Source organism: Podarcis liolepis (assembly GCF_965112155.1).
Source record: "Podarcis liolepis genome assembly, chromosome: 10".
Lineage (NCBI taxonomy): Eukaryota > Metazoa > Chordata > Lepidosauria > Squamata > Lacertidae > Podarcis > Podarcis liolepis.
The window spans coordinates 2,392,098-2,414,833 of NC_139562.1; the positions used below are offsets into that span (position 1 = coordinate 2,392,098).

The window sequence follows — 22,736 nt, forward strand, 5'->3', positions numbered from 1 at the left end:
AATCCTGTCTGAATCTTCATTGCGTGAGTTGACAGATGCAAGTTTATTTCTACATTGTGGTGGGTGGAGAAGCGGTTATTTTGGGCCTCAGCTGCGCTCCAGAATCTAGGTAAGCCCCGTACTGTTAAATAGTTGCAATGCTAAAAAGAAGGGAGGTTCTGAGCATGTACAGACTGCTTTCCTCAATCACATACAGAGTGCTTTTCCTGTGTTGGTACTATGAAGGATATGGGGCTGTAGATCAGAACAAGGGATCTATAGAAAGGGTTGGGGTCTAGCTCCACTTTCCTTCCTTTTCGGTACAGACACTGAGGGTTTTCCAGGCCAGTGGGGTTGGGGCGCAAGGCAGCTGACTGTCGGAGACCAGTCTGAGGAGTACAACTCTGATGAGGAGTGCTAGGAGCCTGCTCCTCTCCCTGCTCATGGCCAGGATCCTGAAACTCCACAGGAGCAAAGGAGTAGAGTTGATTTGGAACAACGGTTTGCTGAGGGGCACAATTCGGAAGACAATAGTTGGGCCGAACTGGGAGGTGAACAGCAAGAGGAATGGGAAGAGAGTGAGCTAGCTGACTCTCTCTCACTGGAAGATGTGCAGTCTCTCGGTCCCAAGGCCAGGAGGTTAGATAAGGTGTCTTTACAAAAGGCTCAGTGGTTGAGAAATCAGGTGGCTAGGAGATGAGAGGACGGAAGTGACTAGAGGGAAGTGGGCGGAATCTTAATTGGGTTCACCTGCACTCCGAGAATGGTCACTTGTTCTTTTGCTGTGTTCATTAAACATTTCTGTTGCTGGTAAGAGACTGCTTTCTCTTTGTGCTGCTTATCTACAGCCAAGTGGGGAGGAAGCTGAGCCCCCAAAGCCTGACATCGACAGGCACTAGGAGCCAGCAGCGGAGCAAGCCGATCGGGCACCAGGGGCAGCATGCATACCCTGAGCCCAGGGGCAGGGCCAACCGTCTGCGGGGTGGGGCGAGCCAGGGCAGGACACTCCGTGGGGCCTTGGAGGAGTCTGCTGCCTCCTCCCACTCAGCCTCCCTACAGCTGAGGGGGAGGCAGCGGGTGGACTATTTTGGGCAGCAAAGAGCCTGTGGGCGCCCAAGCCACTGCATCACTCCCAGGAGAGATGCATGTCTTGGGCGCACTGCAGGCCCCATGGTGAGTGCCTCCCAGCATTTTGTCACCCCCCCAGTGGTGACACCCAGGGTGACCTGCTCCCACCGCACCCCCATTCCTCCACCCCTTGTGTGATGGCCTGGGACTCGGGCTCAGACTTGGAACCAGAGGAGACTCAGTCTGCACCGGATCCTTTGCCTCAGGCATCATCTGAACCAAGTCTGGGGCCTGATTCTGAAGAGCCCCAGTCTGCACATGTTCCCCTGCAACAAGCACCAGCTGGGCCGAGTCAGGGGCCTGAGCCTGCCCAGGCTCCAGATGCGGGGATGACCTCGTTGCCTCCAGCTGGGCCATCACTTACAGCTGCTCCACTACCGGTTGGGTCAGGGGAGGCTGAGGCGGCCTCTGGGTTAAGTAACCCACTGACATCTCCCAAGCTGCAGAGACTGAGGTCTGAGAGGAGAGACCTGAGTACTCGCAGGAGGAGTGCTCACCTTCGGGTGAAACAGGGAGGTGAGTCGCCAGGGGATCAGGACTGGACGTTAACCCGACAGATAAAAGGCTGCTGGACCCCGCCCCAGGTTGCACGAGCAACATTGCTGTTTGCCAGAACCTGCCTGTGATCCTGTGCCTGACCTTGCCTGGTTTCCTGCCTCATGTCCTGCCTTGGCCGTGTCGGACTGACTCCTTGCAGAACCCTTGGATTCGGGACCAGACTTGGACCGCATTGCTCGGGTCACCCCCGGGCCCAGCACACATGCAATGAGCGATCCTTGACCCACTGCTGCCACCAACCTCTGTCTGCAGAGAGTGGTGGCCGCTTGCCTTCACAGGTCATCTCACCATGCAGCCTGACAACTCACCCTCAAAGGTGCCTGAGGGTCTTCTGCACATTGGATAGGACTATGGGGTGTTTCACACAGTCCAAGGTCCATGCCCCCCCTGCCTAATGCACATGACAGACAACTGTGTGTTGTCTGGCTGGATCCCTCTGTGGGACCTTCAAGGTTTTCAGGTGTGCAATGAGCCAAGGAAGTCTGAAGCCTTCCATCGGTCTCAGGTACTCATGGGAGAACTGGATCTGGGCACCCAGGGGTGGTCTCCCCTGGGAAAGACACTGCGTTATAGGAGGCAGCAGTATAGGTTTGGCTCTCATACGTCACCTGATGCCCAGGAACAGGAGGATTCTGGGTGCTTGGGATGGCTTGAGCTGCCTGGGCGGTCCTTTCTCTGGTTAGCAATCTCATGGGCCAGAAAGCAAGGAACCAGCAGGAGCCCCACAGGCTTCGCCACTGTGCCCTGAAGGTTTCGTGAAAATCGCTGGCCAGATGCAACAGGTAGCCCCAGAAGGATTGCCCTAGGTCCTCCTGCCACACCCGCTGCTCCCCTGGCTCAAAGCAATGTTGAGATAGGGGCAGGAACCTGTACAGAGGCCACTTTGAGAGAGGGGTCAGTGAGCTCCTCCTTTGTCCAATGTAGGGCAGCTTTCTCAGCCTTACATGAGCCCCACCCCATCTGGAAGACGGCTATGCACAACACACATGCACACGCACACAGAGATGGGAGATTGACTCGAGGAGCAGCCCGTTTTATCTTAAGCAAGGTCACCATGGAAACCACAAGCAGAGGGGGGAAGACTTGCCAAAACGAAGGCATGGGAGAGGCGGGGGGGGGGGGGGAGGCTAGGAGGAAGGAGCCCTCGTGGGTGCCAAGCGGAAGGGGTAGCGCAGGCAAGGGCGAGGGTGCCCTCCAAGGTGGCGAGGGGGGAGCAGGAGAGCTGTGTCTCAAGTGTGGCCATAGCTGGCAGGTCATCCCTAGCTGGGGTGACTCACCTCTAGCCTCTGAGGCCACCTGGGCACCAAGCCTTGATGCTGGATCAAGTGGTCTGGGCATGCTGTGTGCCGGCTCCTTCAACAAGAGCCCAAGCACAGCTGAAACCCACTGCCCAGAGATGGGAAATGCCCACAATGGTGCCCCTGTCTTTTCAGGATCCTAGCTCCTTTGTAAGGACGGAAAACAGCCCCTCAGCCCTGCGCAAGCTGTTCGCAGCTGCTTCAGGAAACGGTGTGTGTTTGTAACTGTCCATCGCTGCTTCCCCTGCTTCCCCTGGGAATGACAGCCAACCTTGTCTGTTTGCTTTGAATCTTAGCTATGTGGGAACTGATTGAGGGCAGTGAGATCATGGGTGTTTGGCGATGGCTACTGGACCGACCAGGGATGTGGGTGGCGCTGTGGGTTAAACCACAGAGCCTAGGACTTGCCGATCAGAAGGTCGGCGGTTCGAATCCCCGTGACGGGGTGAGCTCCCGTTGCTCAGTCCCTCCTCCTGCCAACCTAGCAGTTCAAAAGCACGTCAAAGTGCAAGTAGATAAGTAGGCACCGCTCTGGTGGGAAGGTAAACGGCGTTTCCGTGTGCTGCTCTGGTTTGCCAGAAGTGGCTTAGTCATGCTGGCCACATGACCCGGAAGCTGTACGCCGGCTCCCTTGGCCAGAAAAGTGAGATGAGCGCCGCAACCCCAGAGTCGGTCACGACTGGACCTAATGGTCAGGGGTCCCTTTACCTTTACTGGACCCACAAGCCTTTTTTGCTGCCAATGGGGATGCCCAAGAACCAGCATTTTAGGAGCCCGTGTGCTGTAGTGGATAGAGTTTTGGACTACTACAACCTGGGAGAGCTGGGTTCGGATCCGTGCTTGGCCATGAAACTCACTGGGTGACGCCTTGGCCAGCCACCATCTCCTGGCTGAACCAACCTCGCAAGGTTGTGGAGATGATTAAAACGAGGCAGGAGGACCCTGAGTGGCCCCTTGAGCCCCTTGAAGGGAAGGGTTGGCAGGGCATAACTGCCACAGAGAAAGAAACAGGAGCCAGGGGCCCATGAACTAGGGAGCCCCTTTCTGCTCTCAGGGAGAATCTGTTTGACCCAGGAGGACTCAGTTCAGAGGAGAATTGGCCCAGCACTGTGCACTTCCTCTGTATCCAGGCAGCCGAGGCAGCAGCTGTTCTCCCAATTCAGTCCCCAGCAGCTTGGCTTGCCGTTTGCCACCCTTTTGGCTGAGCTCATTTCCTGTTGCCTTGCTCATGTCTGTTTTTAGCTCTGGCTACACACCCTCTGACCTTCCATTCAAATGGCACAATGCGAAAAGGCGGGGGGGGAGGCGGGGGGGGCAGAAACAAGCAGGGAGACGGACTCCTTGGCCAAAGTCCTCTGACATACCTTTGCCCCCAAATGACATAATGAATGACTAAGGTGGGCCCATCTCTCCCAGAGCTGCTGCTGGGTCTCTGGAGTGGGGTCTTCTCCAGACCTGTGTTCTTTTGGGACGTGGGTGGTGCTGTGGTCTAAACCCATGAGCCTCTTGTGAGAGCCAGTGTGGTGTACTGGTTAAGAGCTCCTCCAAATGCAGCTGCTGGGTGACCTTGGGCTAGTCACATTTCTCTGAAGTCTCTCAGCCCCACTCACCTCACAGAGTGTTGGGGGGGGGGGAAGGAAGGGAAAGGAGAATGTTAGCCGCTTTGAGACTCCTTTGGGTAGTGATAAAGCAGGATATCAAATCCAAATTCTTCTTTTCTTCTTCTTGGCTTACCAGTCAGAAGGTCAGATGTTTGAAACCCCATGACGGAGTGAGCTCCCCTTGCTCTGCCCCAGCTCCTGCCAACCTAGCCGTTTCAAAGCCCACCAGCACAAGTAGATACATAGGTACCGCTGTGGCAGGAAGGTAAACAGCATTTCCATGCACTCTGCCTTCTGTCATGGTCCTCCATGCGCCAGTAGCAGTTTAGTCATGCTGGCCACATGACCTGGAAAGCTGTCTGTGGACAAACACCAGTTCCCTTGGCCTGAAGGTGAGATGAGCGCCGCAACCCCATAGTCGCCTTTGACTGGACTTAACCGTCCAGGGGTCAAAGAAAGAAGAAAGAAAACTGAGGAATACCAGGGATTCAACCAGCCAACTTCTGCACATTTGAAAGGGCTGAGGCTCATCAAATCATTATTGATTGAAAGGGAGCCTGGGGGTTCTCTATTCCAAGCCCCTGTGATGCCAGAATCTCAAAGCATTCCATGCAGGAGAGTCCAGTGGCAAAAAGGTCTCAGGTTCAGGCCCCAACTTAATCTCCAGCCAGGGCTGGGGGAGACTCTGACAGCCGAGGGTAGGCAATACTGAGCTCGATTGTGATGGCCCGGGACTCGGGCTCAGACTCGGAACCAGAGGAGTCAGTCTGCAATGGATCCTTTGCCTCAGGCATCATCTGAACCAAGTCAGGGGCCTGATTCTGAAGAGTCCCAGTCTGCACAGGTTCCCCTGCAACAAGCACCAGCTGGGCCGAGTCAGGGGCCTGAGCCTGCCCTGGCTCCAGATGTGGGGATTCCCTCGTTGCCTTCAGCTGGGCCATCACTTACAGCTGCTCCACTACCGGTTGGGTCAGGGGAGGCTGAGGCGGCCTCTGGATCTAGTCACCCACCGACGCCTCCCGAGCTGCAGAGACTGAGGTCTGAGAGAAGGAGAGACCTGAGTACTTGCAGGAGGAGTGCTCGCCTTCAGGCGAGACAGGGAGGTGTGTCGCCGGGGGATCTGGACCGGCCGTTACCCCGACAAAGATAAAAGGCTGTCGGACCCCACCCCAAGTTGTGGGAGCCACGTTGCTGTTTGCCAGAACCTGCCTGTGATCCTGTACCTGTCCTTGCCTGGTTTCCTGCCTCGTGTCCTGCCTTGACCCTGTTGGACTGACTCCTCACGGAACTCTTGGATTCGGGTCCGGACCTGGACCGTGTGGCTCGTGCTACCCCCGGGCCCAGCACATTGATGGACCAATGTCCTGAGTCCGCTTCCTATGTCCCTATGGCTTCAAGGAATTGGCTTGCCTTGGCAGTAGATAAGCAGAACAAAGTGAACAGTGTCTTCTTACCAGGTAGAATTCTTTAATAATCACAGTGAGGGATAATGAACATCTCCAATTAAGGCCACCCCCGTCCTGCTCAAACCACACCACCCCTACGTCTGTTAACCCTCTCCTTTCCAGTGTTTCTTCTCCTAGTTGCTCTTCATTCAGTATTTCCCAGCTTCTGCCTGCTAAACGATGCCCCTCTGCAAACCAGTGTTCTAAATCTATACTGTCTTCCTGCCCCTGGGGAGATTCAGGGTCAGGGGGACCTGCCATGCCTCCTCACTGTAGCCTCCTCAGCATGGTTCCTGACACTATTTGGGAAGGGCCATAGGGCAGAACATGTGTGATGAATGCAGATGGTCCACGCTGGGCTGTTGGGAATTTTGGAGGGCCACAGCCAGTCAATGGAGACAATCCTGAGTTAACCAATGGTCTGGCTAAGGGCTCATCCATACGTCTGTTTCCTCCGTGATTTGTAGACACGGGTCCGAGAGGATTTTGCTGGATCAGAGCAAACAGTGATCGGGTTTTCTACGGACAGACGTTTGTTCCGATTCAGTGGTAAACAGCAGGTTTTCGTAGGGAGAGTGGCAGGACAAAAACAACAACAACTATTGGATCCGTGCCTGGGAATCATGGGGCAAATGGAATAAATTGCAGAACAAAGGAAAGAATGGATGAGCCCTAAGTACAGTGGTTCTCAAACTTTTTCTTCTCTTGGCCATACTTTCAGAATAAAAATTAGCTCATGCCGCACTGAATTCTTTATTGATAAGAGATACATTGGAAAACAAAACTAAACAACTCCTAGCAGTGTTTGATTTGTAATGCAGAACACAACTGCTTTATAATACAATCATGAGACACCCAGAAAGCATAAAATGCAGATACAAAAGAACAGGCATCATTTTCAAAATATAATTATAAACAAGCCTCTTACATATGCACCTTAAGTAGGTCTGCAAACTCAGTGAGAGGTGGGAACTTGCTTTTGCAGAGTAATCTCCTTTACATTAGGTTTAATTTAAAAGAAGAAACTCTCCTCTCCTCATCAACCCAAAGAAGCCTTTCTGTTTTCTGATCTTTCCTATTTGTCAGAGTTGAAAATTCCTGGAGAACTGTAGAAGAATAGCCAAGGCTCTGGAAGTCGGGCCTGGATACTGTTTCTGGTTGTGTGTGTCTATATATATATATATATATATATATATATATATATATATATATATACTTTGCTATACTGAAATGTTTCTTTGACGGTCTCTGAGCCTCAGGCCCTTTGCCCAAGAACACACACCTCCTGATGAGAGCCAGCAGAACAAATGAGATTCCTCCATAGTGATAAGGGGGTGCCACTCCCCACGGGTCCTTCTGGTCAGCAAAAGGAGGAGTCTCCAGCCATGTTAAAGAAGCAAACAGTGGTCAGTATATCTTTATTTACCAGACTGCCTCTCCTGGTCTGCCCCGAGAGGACCTTAAGGTCCATGAATAACCATAGTTTAGAGGTCCCAGGCCCTAAGGAAGTCAGATTATCCTCCCCCAGGGCCAGGGCCTTCTCAGTGATGGCTCCGACCTGGTGGAATGCTCTGTCCCATGAGACCAGGGCCCTGCAGGATTTAACCTCCTTCCGCAGGGCCTGTAAGACAGAACTATTCCACCTGGCTTTCAATTTGAACTTAGCCTGGTCTTTTATTCCCCTTCCTTCCCTCCCCCCTCCCCTTTTTATGAAGATTACCCGCTCTGGGATCCCACAGTTAATTCTCCCCTGGTCTCCTTGCTGGCCCAAATATGATAATTTAGCCAGCTAGCCCTGGTGATCATCTAATGTTTATTGGATGGATTTCCTCCCTAAATTGATTTTTTTAATTCTGAATTTATTGTTATTCACGTTTTATACTGTATTTTATGCTGTTTTTGTTGCATCAATTAAGGGTTTTTAAATTTTTTGTTAGCCGCCCTGAGCCCAGTTTTCTGAACTGGGAAGGGTGGGGTATAAGCAACACAAATTTATTATTATTATGATTATTACTATTTATTTTTTATTATTTGCAACAAGGTTCAAACACACAAAGAGTAGGAACCCCCAAGTATATGGTTGCATGAACTTTTAAGACCTCTCCCCCATGTCCCATAATACACTTCTAACAGCATCATCGGTACACCACAAATAAGTCACAAAGTAGGAGTGTTTGGCATTTAGAAACATGAGCCTGTCACCCACCCGTGCCAATAACCCCAGTTTCCCACACCTTTTAACTACCCTCTTTCCCCAAGAATAATAGTATTTACCCATCCCCCTAGCTGCAAGGCTTTCCTGCGCTTCTCCTTCGAAAGTATAAGGATTCAATCCACCATCCCATGGATTTCTGATCCTCTCTTGCCTCCTATTGTGAGGCTAAGTTCACATCTTAGGGAGGGGCAAGTGACCTCATGCTTAAAGGATTATGGAGTTAGGGGGAGCCCTGGATCCCCCAATTCCAGAGGAGTCAGCCGTGGGAACCAAGGAAATCGGTCAAACCGTTGAATTTTGGCGATTGTTTGAAGCTTCTACAGTTTTCTATATTAGATAGTTGGAGGAAACAGTATGATTCACGGTATCCACTTATTGCTACAATTTTATCAACTGCTTTTCTGAGCATCCTTGCTGTTGTATGGTGCCTGTGCAAATGGTCATTGTCCTGGCCTTAGAAGCTGTGGTGAGGACTTGGGATTTTTGGGGACTTGTTTAATTGTCCCCCTTCCTGGTTTTAACAATGGGGTCCAGTCAATGGCATGGAGGGCCAGCAGCAGGCCATAGACAGAATGGCAGCTGGGCAAGTCAGCCGTTGACTACACCACTTAGCCCAGGTCTCCAACAGATGGTTGTTTGTTCCAGTTCAGTGGCAATAAGTGGGTGTTGTTGGGGGTTTTTTTTGGGGGGGGAGCAGTAGGGCAGAGGAGGAAGAAGAAAAGCTCTTGGGCACTGTTAAGGAAAATTCTGGGTTGAGAGACTACTCAACAGCCTAGCTCATTGGGGTACAAGTCTCCCGCGGGTCCATGCGGTCAGTAAAAGAAGGAAATTCCAGCCAAGCAATTTGGAGCAAAACAGCAGTCAGTAGACTGAGATCCTTTATTGTTGTGCAACAGGTTCAACAGCAGAGAGTGAACCCTGAGGATGGGGGCGAGACTGGCTTTTAAAACTTTCCCACCATATCCCAGAATACAGTTCGCACAGCATCATCAATACATCATCTTTACATCACTGACGTGTCACAAAAGGGGAGGGGTAGACAGGGGTTACACACTAGTTTAACCTTGGCAAACATGTCCAGACAACAGAATTTCAGAATTTCAGAAATAGACTGGAAAGAGAAGCTGCTGAATTGCAACTCATTTCCAAACTTAAAACCATGGAGAGACCTGGTCTGAACAAAGACATTGGATTCTTATCTCATTATACATGACTAAGCCATTTCTCACCTTCTCACCCCTTGCCTTTTCCTGTAAGACCTATTGCAGTCGTTAAGAGTCGTCAACAGGCTCATCTCAGCTATCTGCCAATCACCCATTCCCACCACCCTTCTGAGTAATACCCCTCCCCACCTTCTCACTATATAGAAGGATCTGGCAACTTCTGTTTCAGTGTATCTGAAGAAGTGTGCATGCACACGAAAGCTCATACCAAGAACTAACTTAGTTGGTCTTTAAGGTGCTACTGGAAGGAATTTTTTTATTATGTCCAGACAAGTCCTTGGTACAAGATTAGCATAAAGGTATAAGATTAGCATAGGCAAACACCTCTGAAGTCCCACCACCCAAAGTACAATAGAACTTCCTTTGCATGTCTGGACCCCTTGGCAAGTCTGGCGATGGGATTAGGCTTTCCTTAGCAAACAATCAGCTCAGCAATTGTCACCTCTGGGCACTTCCTGGAGTTGCTTTTCTAAGGGCAAAATAGTGTTGGAATGGAGGAAACTGGCAAAGGAGTTGATTTTATATGAATGTTAAAGCTAGGTAACTTCCCTGAGCTGTCAAGTTGAAAGGATATTCAGGCATAATATTTGTAACATTTAACAACTTTAATGTTTGAACTTCAAGATGCCCCCCACCCTGTAATTTCCGTAACAGCAGAGACTTGTGTCTAGAACAGTGTTTCCCAACCGGTGTTCCGCGGCACACTGTGCCGTGAGACATTGGCTGGTGTGCCGTGGGAGGGAGGCGGACGAGTCGGGCGGTGAGAGGCGGCGGCGGCGATGATCCGCGTCGAGCCGGTGGCGGCTCCGCGGTGGTGGTGCCGAGCGGCGGGGCAGCGCGTGCAAAAGGGAGGAGCGCGAGACAGTGGAGGAGGAGGAGGCCGGCATGTCCGGGCAGCAGCAGCAACAACAGCAGCAGCAACTCCCGGCGACGGCTCCTCAAGCCCCGCCGCCGCCCCCTCCTCCGCCCGCTATCGCCGCCACCACCACAACAGCCGCCGCCGCCTCAGTTGCCGCCGTCCCTCAGTCCCTCGCTCTGCTGCCTCCTCCCACCCCCAAAGCTTGGAGGTTCCCCGGCAAGGGGGAGGGAAAAAACTTTCACTTTTGTGCGTCCCTCCCGGCGTGACGCTGCGCGCTGACGTCACGGGGCGGGGCTTTAATGGTGGTGTGCCGCGAGATTTTTTTTCAGTAAACAGGTGTGCCGTTGCCCAAAAAAGTTTGGGAAACACTGGTCTAGAAGAAAAAGTTGAAATGTGGTCCAGAAGCCCCTTAGGACAGAGACCTGCTTGCTTAGCTTATGCTACTCGATAAAGTGGCAGGGTTTCCCACAGACACCTGTTTGGCCACTGTGAGAACAGGATGCTGGACTCGATGGGTCTGACCCAGCACAGCACTTCTTAGGTCCTTATGACATAAATGGTGCTGTATAAGAACACAACACACTCATGGCTTTGGGACAAACTGCAGGGATCTATGGGGGAAATGTTGTGGTCTGATCCTGCTGGCACATGGCCACCAAAGTTCCTTGGAAGCAGAAACTCCAAAAGGTGTGTTTCCCTGTCGTCTCGATGTGTGTGTGTGCATTTTAAATAAATGTCACTGATGTGGATATAATGTTGTGTGCTGTGCAAGTCTATCTCCAAAATACGGACATTTGAAGTATTCAAAAATTCAGCCTAGTTGCTCGATGGGGAGACACAGAACTGGCGCATTGTACCAGCCGAGCAGTTGTGTCGTTAAGAGGATATGCACCAGTATTATGTGCCCAGGCTCCTCTAGGAAATGGGTTACACAGAGAGAAAATAGTGGCTGTCCCTAGGAAATCAATATAACTCTGGGTTTGCTTACATAATCCGCACTCAAGAGGCTGTTACCTCGGATTTGTTCTCCTGAGATAACAGGCTCTGTTTGCCCAGATGAGGAGTCCTGTGGTGTCTGGGGCCCTGCCTCCTTGCCAGTCTTCCTCAGGCTCTTCCAGATGACCTGTTTACTGAGCATGCATCCTGACTTCTTTGCACAAAATGTGTGCAGGGTCTATGTTGATTGAGCATGCATCCTGATTTGTTTGCAAAGGTCACCATTACCCCACTCTTCCCACTGCACTTTCCCTCCCACAAAAAACCTTTTTTGAAAGACTGGGTTTGTTGCCCAAGGGTGCCAAGCTCACCTTTAACAGGGCAGCCTCCATTCTTCCCCAGTACAGAACTGACTCTCTGGGTGCTTCCACAGGACGGATTATTGTGGTCTTGCTGCTGCTGGTTAGCTCTGCTGGTAGACCATGAGACTCTTAATCACATGGTTGTGGGTTTGAGCCCTGCGCTGGGCAAAAGATTCCTGCATTGCAAGGGGCTGGACTAGATCAGGCACGTCCAGCTCCCAAGATACTGAAATCTACTCCCAGTATATATAAAAAAGGCAGTGATCTATCCATTGACATTTGGGGGAGGGGAGGGTTGACCAGAGTTGTTGAGCTTTTGGTATAGTGGTTAAGAGCGGTGGACTTGTAATCTGGTGAACTGGGTTCGATTCCCTGCTCCTCCACATGCAGCTGCTGGGTGAATGACTAAGGTGGGCCCATCTTTCTCATAGCTGCTGCTGGGTCTCTGGAGTGGGGTCTTCTCCAGATCTGTGTTCTTTTGGGACGTGGGTGGTGCTGTGGTCTAAACCCATGAGCCTTTTGTGAGAGCCAATGTGGTGTAGTGGTTAAGAGTGGTAGACTCGTAATCTGGTGAACTGGGTTCGTGTCTCCGCTCCTCCACCTGCAGCAGCCGGGTGACCTTGGGCCAGTCACACTTCTCTGAAGTCTCTCAGCCCCACTCACCTCACAGAGTGTTTGTTGTGGGGGAGGAAGGGAAAGGAGATTGTGAGCCACTTTGAGACTCCTTTGGGTAGTGATAAAGCGGGATATCAAATCCAAACTCTTCTTCTTCTTTGGGGGGGAGTTATTGAGCTTTTGGGGGACAGTGTTTCACAGAGCTAATGTGCTTCTTTTGGAGGTTTTTTTTTGCAAAAATACGTTCATACAATAATGCACTGCTTAAAATAGCATGCAGCGCTCCAGCCGCCAGCAGACAAACGATTGCCCATCTCCTTAACCACTTCAACCGCCCAGCACCGGGGGGGGGGGGGGGGGGAATCATGCCACGCCTCCTAATCTGGGTCCTGCAATCGACAGCAAGCACCCCAACAATCTACCTGTAGATGGTTGGACATGCCTGGACTAGATGACCCAGATGCCTGTGAGGAACCTGCTATTGCAATTGCCGCATAGGAGCCCTGTGTCCTCCAGTGGTTTCCATTGCTGCCTCCGGTTGTGAAGGCAGAGCATAGACATTATGGCTAGTAACCTTGGATGATGGCCCTCTTCTCCATGGATTTGTCCCGTCCTATTTGGAAGTCCTCCACCTTGGGGGCCATCGCTGCTTCCCCTGTGGCAGGGAGTTCCATAGCTCAACTCTGTGCTGCTTCCTGTGATCTGTCCTGAATCTTCTGTTATGCAAATTATGGGGGGGGGACATCTTTAAAGTTGTTAAATGTTATATTATGCATAAATGTATCCTTTCGACTTGACAGCTCAGGGAAGTTACCTAGCTTTAAAAATCATATAAAATCAACTCCTTTGCCAGTTTCCTTCATTCCACCACCAATTTGCTTCATTGGCCAAGGACTTGAAACCACTGGGTCCCCGCCATAATCACGTACTCACAGGAAGCTACTCATAGGTGTCAATCACTGGGCAAAAGCTCTCCTCCGGACTTGCCCAGGTGCCAGACTATGCAAACCAAAGTTCTATTGTTCTTTTGCAGTAGGTGCTCAGAATGTACTTCCCAATACATATCCTGTATCTGCCTGTTGTCCCAACACAATCCTCCTATGTTAATCATGAATTACCCTCCCCTTTTCTGATGTAGTGATGATGCTCAATGAACTGTATGCTGGGATAAGACAGAAATGTTTAAAAGTCCTTGTCACCCCATCCTCAGGGTTCAAAATTCCTCTTTGAACCTCTTGCGCAATAAACTTTGGTCTACACCCATTTGCTCCGGTTGGTGGCTGGACGCCTGCCTTTATTCCGCAGGGACCTGCGGGCTCTGCCTGACCAGCTGGGTGGCTGAGCAGCCTCGCACCTAGATTTTTCCGTAGCACTTCCAACGTTCAGCGTGGCAGCCTTTACATGGGCATCTTTGGAGTTTGTTGATCAGGTGACGTGAAGGGGGCAGGCACAGGTGTACACACCTGGGAGGGGTGATTCTGTCCATTTTGCTTTCTCTCGGTTTCTGGTTTGCGTATTGTTTTGGCTATTGTGAACGAAGAACGTTCCCCTTTACAGCAGAAGCAAACAGCATCCACTTTATCCCCCTGACCCTTGTGCGCGCACACACACACACAGATGCACAGGCCATTTTGAGGGGTCCAGGAAGAGACATCCTGGCAGGCTCCTGGGTCAACTTCCCCTTCCATCCTCCTTTGTTCTCTCCGTGTTTGCAGCCCCGATCAGAGCGACTTCCTCCCCAAGGTCTCTTCCTGTCCTTCCAGAGTGGATGGCTGACGCCATTCATATCTCCCGAATGACTCAGTTCCCTCCCCCACCCCCAGGTGGCTTTGTCTGTGCACATCCGGTCCTTCACAAGGCTTGCCGTCATCTCCATGAGCTGCAGCCCTGCTAGTCTCTTGCCGGGAAGAACAAGGTGGCTGCGTCGCCCACTTCTCAACTCTTCACCAGCAATCGGGTTTCTTCGGAGCCAAGCTGTGCCTTCTGCCCTGCAGAAAACCCTTCTTGTAATCCAGGGCCCCTCCAAGTGTCCTTTTTAAATAAATAAAACAATAATAATAATTAATACTAATAATATTTTTCCATTTAAACATATATAAGCACATCATTATTATCCACTTTACTTCTTCGGCTCTCTAGAGCCTGTTAACTTCCTTCCCTCCCACCTCTTGGCTTTCAAAGCTAACCTTTATACCACAGAATTTGTATATTTTCCAGTTCTAATATAACTCATTACTAAATACCTCAAAATTTAATTTCTCAAAAAATTCTCATTACAAGTCTTCAGATAACCCTACTAGTGTTGTTAATTGCTTACAATGATCTTTCAAATATTGTATGAATTCACTCCAGTCCTTTTGGAACACTTGATCGCGCTGGTTTCGGGTTTTTCCCATCAGCTTCGCCAGTTCCACCATCTTCACCTGCCCCTCTTCTCTCGTTGGTACTTCTTGTTGTTTCATTTTTCGGCTAAAAGGATTCTTGCCGCAGCTGTTGCATACATGAACAGTATTTTATTTGGGGGGGGGGGCATCTCTTCGCCTACTATGCCCAATAAAAAGGCTTCTGTTTTTTTTTAACAAAAGTGTTTTAAAACAGTTTCTTTAACTCATTATATATCATTTCCCAGAAAGCCTTCACCTCTTTACAAGTCCACCACATATGGTAAAAGATACCTTCCTTTTCTTTGCATTTCCAACACTTGTTAGATCTCCAAATGTCCTTTCCGTTGTGCATTCGTGATGAGCTGTGCTCATGATGGTGTTGGGGTAGTTATACCTGATTCTGTGTTCAAGACTGTTTATACTTGGAAAAGGTACATGGTCTGTGTGCCACCTCAAAGGTCAGAGAGGGCAACATGCCCTCCTTCTGGGCTTCCCATGGTCATTTGACTGGTCACTGTGGAGAAGTATAGAGGGTTTTTGAAATATACTTGGAGTCGAGTGTGAATTTCATGCTCTTTATTCAGCTCATAGCAGCAATGAATGAATCTTTCCCCAAAACGTCTAGCTATATATACATTATTTGCACAATGGGCCCCACGTGATTGGCTAATTCTGGGCTGCTCCTGCAGGCCAATCAAGTTGCTGATTCACTTCATTCAGGAGCCTGATTGGCTGCTCCTGCAGGCCAATCAGGTCGCTGATTCACTTCCACCTGGAGCTGGATTGGGTGGCTCCTGCGGACCAATCAGACTGCTGTATTCTGGATCCTATTGTTCTAGGATTTAGCTCAGTACAGAACACCTTTGTCCAGGACTTTGCCCCCTCCCCACCAGAAGTGGCTGGTCTTCTCCCCTGGCCTCTGCCTGCAGGTACCACGGGCTTCACACATTACTTTGATCTTCAGTGCAGGCAACCCCACACCTCCCTGGTGCTCCTGAAATATTTATTCATTTTATTTTTTAAAAGATCCATTTTATGGACCTCTTATTACACACAGACCCTGAAGCAGTTTGCCTGGGTTGCTTGCTCTGACAGACAGGCAGGCTGAGAACTTCCTCCTCGTTAGGGAGCCCAGCTAAGTGAAGGTGTCTCAGAGGGCGGCACAAACATCAAGGAACAATAATTTGTGGCATTGCCTCCTTGCAACAGTTGGGTGTTGGAACCTTTTTTAACGGAGAAATCCAAGGGCTCCCTTGGACAAAAAACAAGGACACCAGCCAGGAATACTAGAGCAAAAGAGCAGCCAGTAGGCTTGGTATTTATTGAAGACTGTCATGACAGGACTCCCACCTGCCACCAGGTGAAACAAAATGTAAGCCCAGAACAAAAGAAGACCCCAACTTTTATTAGTTACTAATCCCCCAAGCTACACTCCAAGAACTACCTCATGACTACATCATTGACACATCACAAAAAGAAGGGGTTGAGGGAGGAGTTGTGGAGGTAACCTGAGTATCTTGTCACCTTGCTGGTTCCCCCTTTCCCCCTCCCCATGAGTACTTTCCAGGTGACAAAGGGGAGCTTGCAGTTTCCTGCCCCCAGAGGGAAGATCTGATCATTGTCCTTTGTTCCAGTCCATATTGAATCCACTCCCATATGCAAGTTCCTTGTGACCTTGATGGTCTTCTGTCTGGGACCATCAAGGTCATCATGCCAACTGGGTAGGGCTCCTGAGTACGTGTTGGTACGCTTAAGGGATTATGGCCGTCCTGTATCAAACCATCCCCCTTTGATAGTCCTTCCTTCATGGAGCAAAATAAAAGTGGACCGGTGTAAAATCCGATGTACGGTTGATTTACTATGAATTTATAACAGAAACGATGAGTATGTCGTGTGTGAGTGCGTGTGTGTCGTGTTTGTACAAATTGAATGATTGGGGGGGGGGGGGGTTTCCTGCGACACCTTTCCCAGGAAAGGGGCAGAAGCATGCTGTCAAGAGAAGTGGGCACCCCTCTTCAATGCCACAGGGAGCTTTCCCTCTTATTTTTCCTTTTTTTAAATATAAAATGTTTATTGAGATTTTACACAAAAGAAAAACAGTGTGATAAAAAATACAAAAAAACCAGACATTCAAAAAAGTAGAAAAAGAAGAAAGAAAAAAGGAAGAAAAAAAATATCTTAAAAAAGAAATACCGTATTTTTCGCTCTATAACACGCACCTGACCATAACATGCACATAGTTTTTAGAGGAGGAAAACAAGAAAAAAAAATCTAAATGAAACAGTAGATGTATGATTTTTGTGGTTCATGCTGTGGCCACAGACATGTGATCTGATGGTGAGTTTGGGGTGACCCAGTGCAAAAATCCTGAGGATCCATGTGGATCCGTGCTTTGTAACCACGCTTTAAGTGGGGAGGGAAGGAAAAGCACTCAAGGGATAAGGAGCACGCGTGGGGTGGGTGGAGAAGCAGCTTTTCTGCGAGCTGAGCAGGGAGGGAAAGAGCACTGTTGCTTTAAAGGTATACTTAAGGTATTTGCCCTGTGCCTGGGGTTTTTTCCATTTAACAGTTTGCAGCCTTTTTCTTCTGCTCCTTGTTTTGAGGCAGAATAGATTTGAGCAAGTGAGGAGGACTTGGATTGCAGGGGATTTGCCATTAGCTGTGTAAAAGCTCTCCTCCTTGCAGCCTTCTACTTTGTTTGTACAGGTGGCTACTGGTATCAGGTTCAGTTTGAGTGATAAGCAGCCACCAGCAGCAATAGAATGGAGCACAAAAAAGCAGTAGGGGCACTAGGACCCAGACAATGCTCAAATCTATCCTGCCTGAAAACAGCTGAGAAGCGGGGGGATAGCCTTTTCTTTTACTTCCTGGTTTTCACTGCGCTCCTGGCTCAGAGCTCCAGGTTGGTTTTGGTTTTTTTTGCTGCTGGTTGCTTAAACTTTATCCTTCCTGATCCAAGCCCTCCTGTCCCTCTGCAGCCTCATTGCTCCATTTAGAGAGCGCTGGGACCTTTGCTAGCTGAGGCTGCAGCAGCTGTTACCGGCTACTTTAAAAGCGCCTGCTGGCTTTGAACTGCCTGCCTTCTCCCGGCTTGCTATGGCTCCCGTCTGTCCCTCCTCGCGTGTAAGCGGCTGCTGCCCGCTTTGCTGGCATGGCTCTCCTTCCCTCCCTCCTCCTCAGCTCCTCCCCCTCCTCCTGGCTGTAAAGCAAGCAAAGCTAGAGCCGTGCAAAGCCCTGCAAGCGGCTCCGCTTTGCTTGACTGACGGCAGCCATGGCTCCGATCGAGTGCATTCGCTCCGTAACACGCACAGGCATTTTCCCTTACTTTCTAGGAGCAAAAAACTGCGTGTTATGGAGCGAAAATTACGGTAATCCATTTTTCAATATCTTTAGGTTCATTTGCTTATTTCCTTGACCTCCTCACACCTCCCCTTTTTGTATCCCCGTTTACAAAGTCCTTTCAGCAAATCCTTACCCTCTTTCATTTATCTTTACTCTATATTCGTAACCTATTATAACTATAAATTTTCATCCATATAACTATCTATATTTACATATTCTTATAAACCTTAATACCAAAACCACTTATTTTCAGTCCAGCATCATTTTAACATTCATTAATTTTACAGTATTTCTGTATTTTTCCTAGGCCCAGAGTGAGGGCTGTGAGAATGTGGCTCTTGGAAGAAGCAGCGCTGCAGAAATGCATAGCTCTCTCTGAGCCTCCTGCATTATTAGCTTGCCGTGTGTCAAGCACAGCAAGGAGTGAGCAGGGTCCATCGGCCAGCAGACCTACAGCCTCCGCCTTTTGAGTGGGGGCACCACGGTTTCAAAGCACTCCTGCCCCCCTTTGAAATATGCCCTCTTGACTCTGCCTTTATTCCGATCCGTTTTTATCTTCAATCCGCTTCCTGCATGATATTTCCTGGGCAATTAAGGTGAGCTCAGAGAGGGGTGGGTTTGATGTGCACTTTGCAAGCAAATTTAAGGGAAGCTTCACAGGGCTCAGGTTGTTGCATTGCAACACACTGTTCCCGGCAAGGCCTCAAGGTAAGGTAGGGGACACTTTGCTAAACCTGAGCTGCCCAGTTTTGACTAGCAGGCTAAGGAGGAGCAGGGTGGAATGGATGCTTATGCAGGGATTCTGGGAATGAGGTGTGACCTCAAGAGGAACCACAGTTGCTAAGGCTGGGCTCTGGCCATCTCCACGAGCCTGCAGCAGAGAAAGTATTGCTATGACCAGAGATCGCAAGAGAAGCACAATGAGGCTGGATGGACTTGGCTCCTTTGCTGTGACCTGTGAGCCAGTGGGGTGGGGAACGAGGGTGTGCAGGCAGCGGAAGAACACGGCTTCCATTTTAAGGAGAAAAGCTGGGTTCCTTTAACTGAAATTGAGGTGCTTTTGTGCTCGCTGTATCTCTGCACTCTTGATTTAAAGGCAGGGTGTCTCAATGTAAACCTGTGTAAAAAAGAATGCTATATCAAACAGTATAATGAGAAGGATGGGAAGGATTGTGTTGATGAGTACTTTTACTATGTAAACAACTTTGTCTTTTTTATTTCTTTGTGTCTTATCTTTGCTACTTCTTTATTTTTTATTTCTTTATAAATTTTCTATTTTATATAATTTTCTTTTTTTTACCTGTCAAGAAATGGTATATAATGTTTCTATAGACATGATTTTTTTTTAATCAATAAAGAATATTAATTCAGGAAGTAAAAAATAAATAAAAATAAAGGCAGGGTGTCTCTGCTGTGCCCTAAAACAATCACAACAAATTGCAATTCAAGGAGGAGGAGGAGGAGGAGGAGGAGGTCTGGCGAGGCTTTTCCCGCCAAGCTGGAGGTCTGGGGGCTTTTCAGCTCAGCTGCCTTAGAAGAGGAAGTCACAATCACGGCTCCGGAAAGCTGTCCAGATAGTTTATCCTGCCTGCATCCTGAGACAAGAGGCCCTGACAACAGCCAGATCTTCCTCTCCTTCATCCAGTCTCCAGCACTGGCCCCTCCCCTTTGACTTGCAAATGCCACATGGCCAGGACTGAGCTCTACGTTATCTTGAATCATGCAGTTGGAAGGGACCCTGAGGTTTATCCAGTCCAGCCCCCCCCCCCTGCAATGCTGGAATAGGCAGCTGTCCCTTACGGGGATTGGACCTGCAACCTTGGTCTTATCAGCCCCTTGCTGAGCCATCCAGCCACCCGATAGGACGTACCTGTCCTGGGAATCCCAAACTCAGTTCACCTGGAAGGAGGACCTAGTGCTTGGTTTTGCTGCAGTCCTTCAGGAGCTGGAGCCAAAGGAAAGCTGAAGGTACTCTAAGGAAGAGCCCTGATGATGCCATTGAGATCCTGTTCCTCCATGGGTGTGTTTCCAAATGGCATTGTGTCTGAAAGTGATCACAGTGTCCGCCAAAGATTCCAGAAGCCAGTGGGGTGGTGGAGCAGGATTCTCAGGGGTTATGGGTGGAGCTTCAGTGTTCTGCCCCGCCCCCTTGACCAGCAAAACCAGGATAAATTGTACAAAAACATGTACACAACTGCCACATACTCCCAGTTGTGGAGCTGAGCTTTTCCTTGATCATTGTGCCCCATTTGCCTGAGGCGTGGTCAGCAGGTTGACTCTCCAGTCTTCTTCTCCTTCTCCTTCTCCTTCTCCTTCTCCTTCTCCTTCTCCTTCTCCTTCTCCTTCTCCTTCTCCTTCTCCTTCTCCTTCTCCTTCTCCTTCTCCTTCTCCTTCTCCTTCTCCTTCTCCTTCTCCTTCTCCTTCTCCTTCTCCTTCTCCTTCTCCTTCTCCTTCTCCTTCTCCTTCTCCTTCTCCTTCTCCTTCTCCTTCTCCTTCTCCTTCTCCTTCTCCTTCTCCTTCTCCTTCTCCTTCTCCTTCTCCTTCTCCTTCTCCTTCTCCTTCTCCTTCTCCTCCTCCTCCTCCTCCTCCTCCTCCTCCTCCTCCTCCTCCTCCTCCTCCTCCTCCTCCTTTACCAGTATATGCTGCCCTATACCTGGAGGTCTCAGGGCAGTTCACAGAATAGAATAAAACATCAAACCGCAAAATATGTAATTGAAATAAAAACAACAACCCAATAACCCCCCACCTCCCCTAAACCCCCCACATTTTAAAAGGTCATAGGATCCTCACAACATTTAAAGTAAGGCAGAAGCCAATCGTTGCAGGTAGGCAAATATGGCACAAAACGTGGCTGGAACGGGGAAGAGGGAAGTGGGGTGTGCCTAAGAGTCTGGTGTGGGCCTTTTTTATTTTCATTTCCCTGGCAGGGAGGCAGGCGGGCTGGAGGAAGGAAGGAAGGAAGGGGGCTGAGTCAGGAGCTGCACCTCTCATCTCTGAGTCCATCCTGAGTCCAGAGGGAAGCTGGACTCGGAGTGTGAGCCTCTGCAAGGTAAGGGACGGGGCCTTTGTGGGACTTGGAGGTGGTGGCAAGGATGGGGGGACTGGGGGGGGGGTCCTTCTAAGGCTGCTGTAGTGCTGGGCTTATTGGACCCGGAGCCGTGCAGCTTCCCTTGTTTTCTCTAGGGAAAGATCACTGCAAATGGCAAGCGCCAGATAAAAAATATTGGGGCTGCGGGGCAGGAAGCGAAACTGCCAAGATTGTAATGCTACTGTACAAATCCATGGAGCGAGCATGCTTGGAATACGGTTCTGGTTGTCTCATTTGTTGAAGGATACTGTAGAGATGGGAGACATCTAGAGAAGGTCAGGGAAATTGACCAAGAGGATGGAGCAGCTATTCCCTTGTAAGGAAAGGTTGCAAAACGTAGGCCTTTTAATGCAATGAGGTTTTGAAGCAATGAGGTAGAGGGAACGTTCTTTCACATGTGGTGGACTTGTAAAAGGGACATGGGTGGCTTCTTCTTCTTCTTCTGCGATCACTCGTAGCCGAGTAACATTGTCTTCCATGAACACGGTTTTAACAGTGAGTATGTAAGTAATTATTGAGGCCAGTCCCACAGTGGGGACAGAGGTTCCCGGGCGGGAGTTGATCACGGTGTGGATTTGCCAAGCGTGCCTTCCTCTTAGCACGTTTCTCCCTTGCGTCCTGAGTTCGAGTGTCTTCAAAGCCCATGACACCTTTGGTAAAGGCTGTTCTCCAACCGGAGCGCTTGCAGGCCAGTGTTTCCCAGTTGTCGGTGTTTATATTACATTGTGTTAGATTCGCCTTGAGACAGATCCCCGCAACAGGGTGAGCTCTCGTTGCTGTGTCCCAGCTCCTGCCAACTAGCAGTTCAAAAGCACGCCAGTGCAAGTAGATAAATAGGCACTGCTGCGGCGGGAAGGTAAATGGCGTTTCTGTGCACTCTAGTTTCTGTCACGGTTTTCCATTGCGCCAGAAGCGGTTTAGTCATGCTGGCTGCATGACCCGGAAAACTGTGGACAAACACTGGTTCCCTCAGCCTGAAAGTAAGATGAGAGCCGCAACCCCATAGTTGCCTTTGACTGGACTTAACCGTCCAGGGGTCCTTTACTTTTACCTCTTTACCGGACTTGTAAAAGAGTATTGGGAAATAATCCATAATGAACTGGGGGAAAAATGTTCAAAAGTACTTTTCCAAAAAACCCCGAGTTCTTTCTGTTGGGCCAAACCTCTTGACCCTGGGCTTCGAGGTGAGCAATGGAGCAACTGCCTTCCACATATGTGGTGACCCTCAGCAGTTTGCTTCCTGTGGGTTTATGGCAGGGCCGGCCGGTCCATGAGATGGACTGAGGCAGCCGCATCAGGTGGCAGAATCCCATGGGCGGCACCCCCACAAGCACCGTGCTCACCCCGGCTGCTGCTGCCCCTGGAGAAGCTTCTGTTTTGTTGTCGCTCAGTCAGTAGAGCACGAGAATCTTAATCCCAGGTGTCTCTGTCTGGTTCATGGGCAATCAAAGTCCTGGCAGGGGATGTCAGGGCCAGGGGCAAGATGGCGGGGTGGGAGCAGGAATGGGAGTCCAGAAGCCAGGAGTCATGAAGTCAAGGGTCCGAGGATCAAGAAGCAGGGAGTCAAGAAGCAAGGAGTCAGATGCAGCAAGGCAGGAAGTGTGTTGCTGTGGCAAAGAACCAAAGGGAAATGCTTACCTTATATCCCTTCACGGCTCTTGCCACCAGGTGCTGTGAGTTACCAATCGGCCTCGCCTGTGCGG

General features: G+C 49.9%; 1 protein-coding gene across 1 annotated transcript in view; it reads left to right on the forward strand.

Annotated features, from left to right (window-relative positions):
* Positions 1-20,884: 20,884 nt before the first annotated feature.
* SHANK3 (SH3 and multiple ankyrin repeat domains 3) overlaps positions 20,885-22,736 on the forward strand; it is a 443,257-nt gene continuing 441,405 nt past the window's right edge. The window contains exon 1 of the mRNA XM_083460914.1: positions 20,885-20,994. The gene's annotated coding sequence lies outside the window, so the exon portion shown is untranslated. The remainder of the gene's footprint in view (positions 20,995-22,736) is intronic.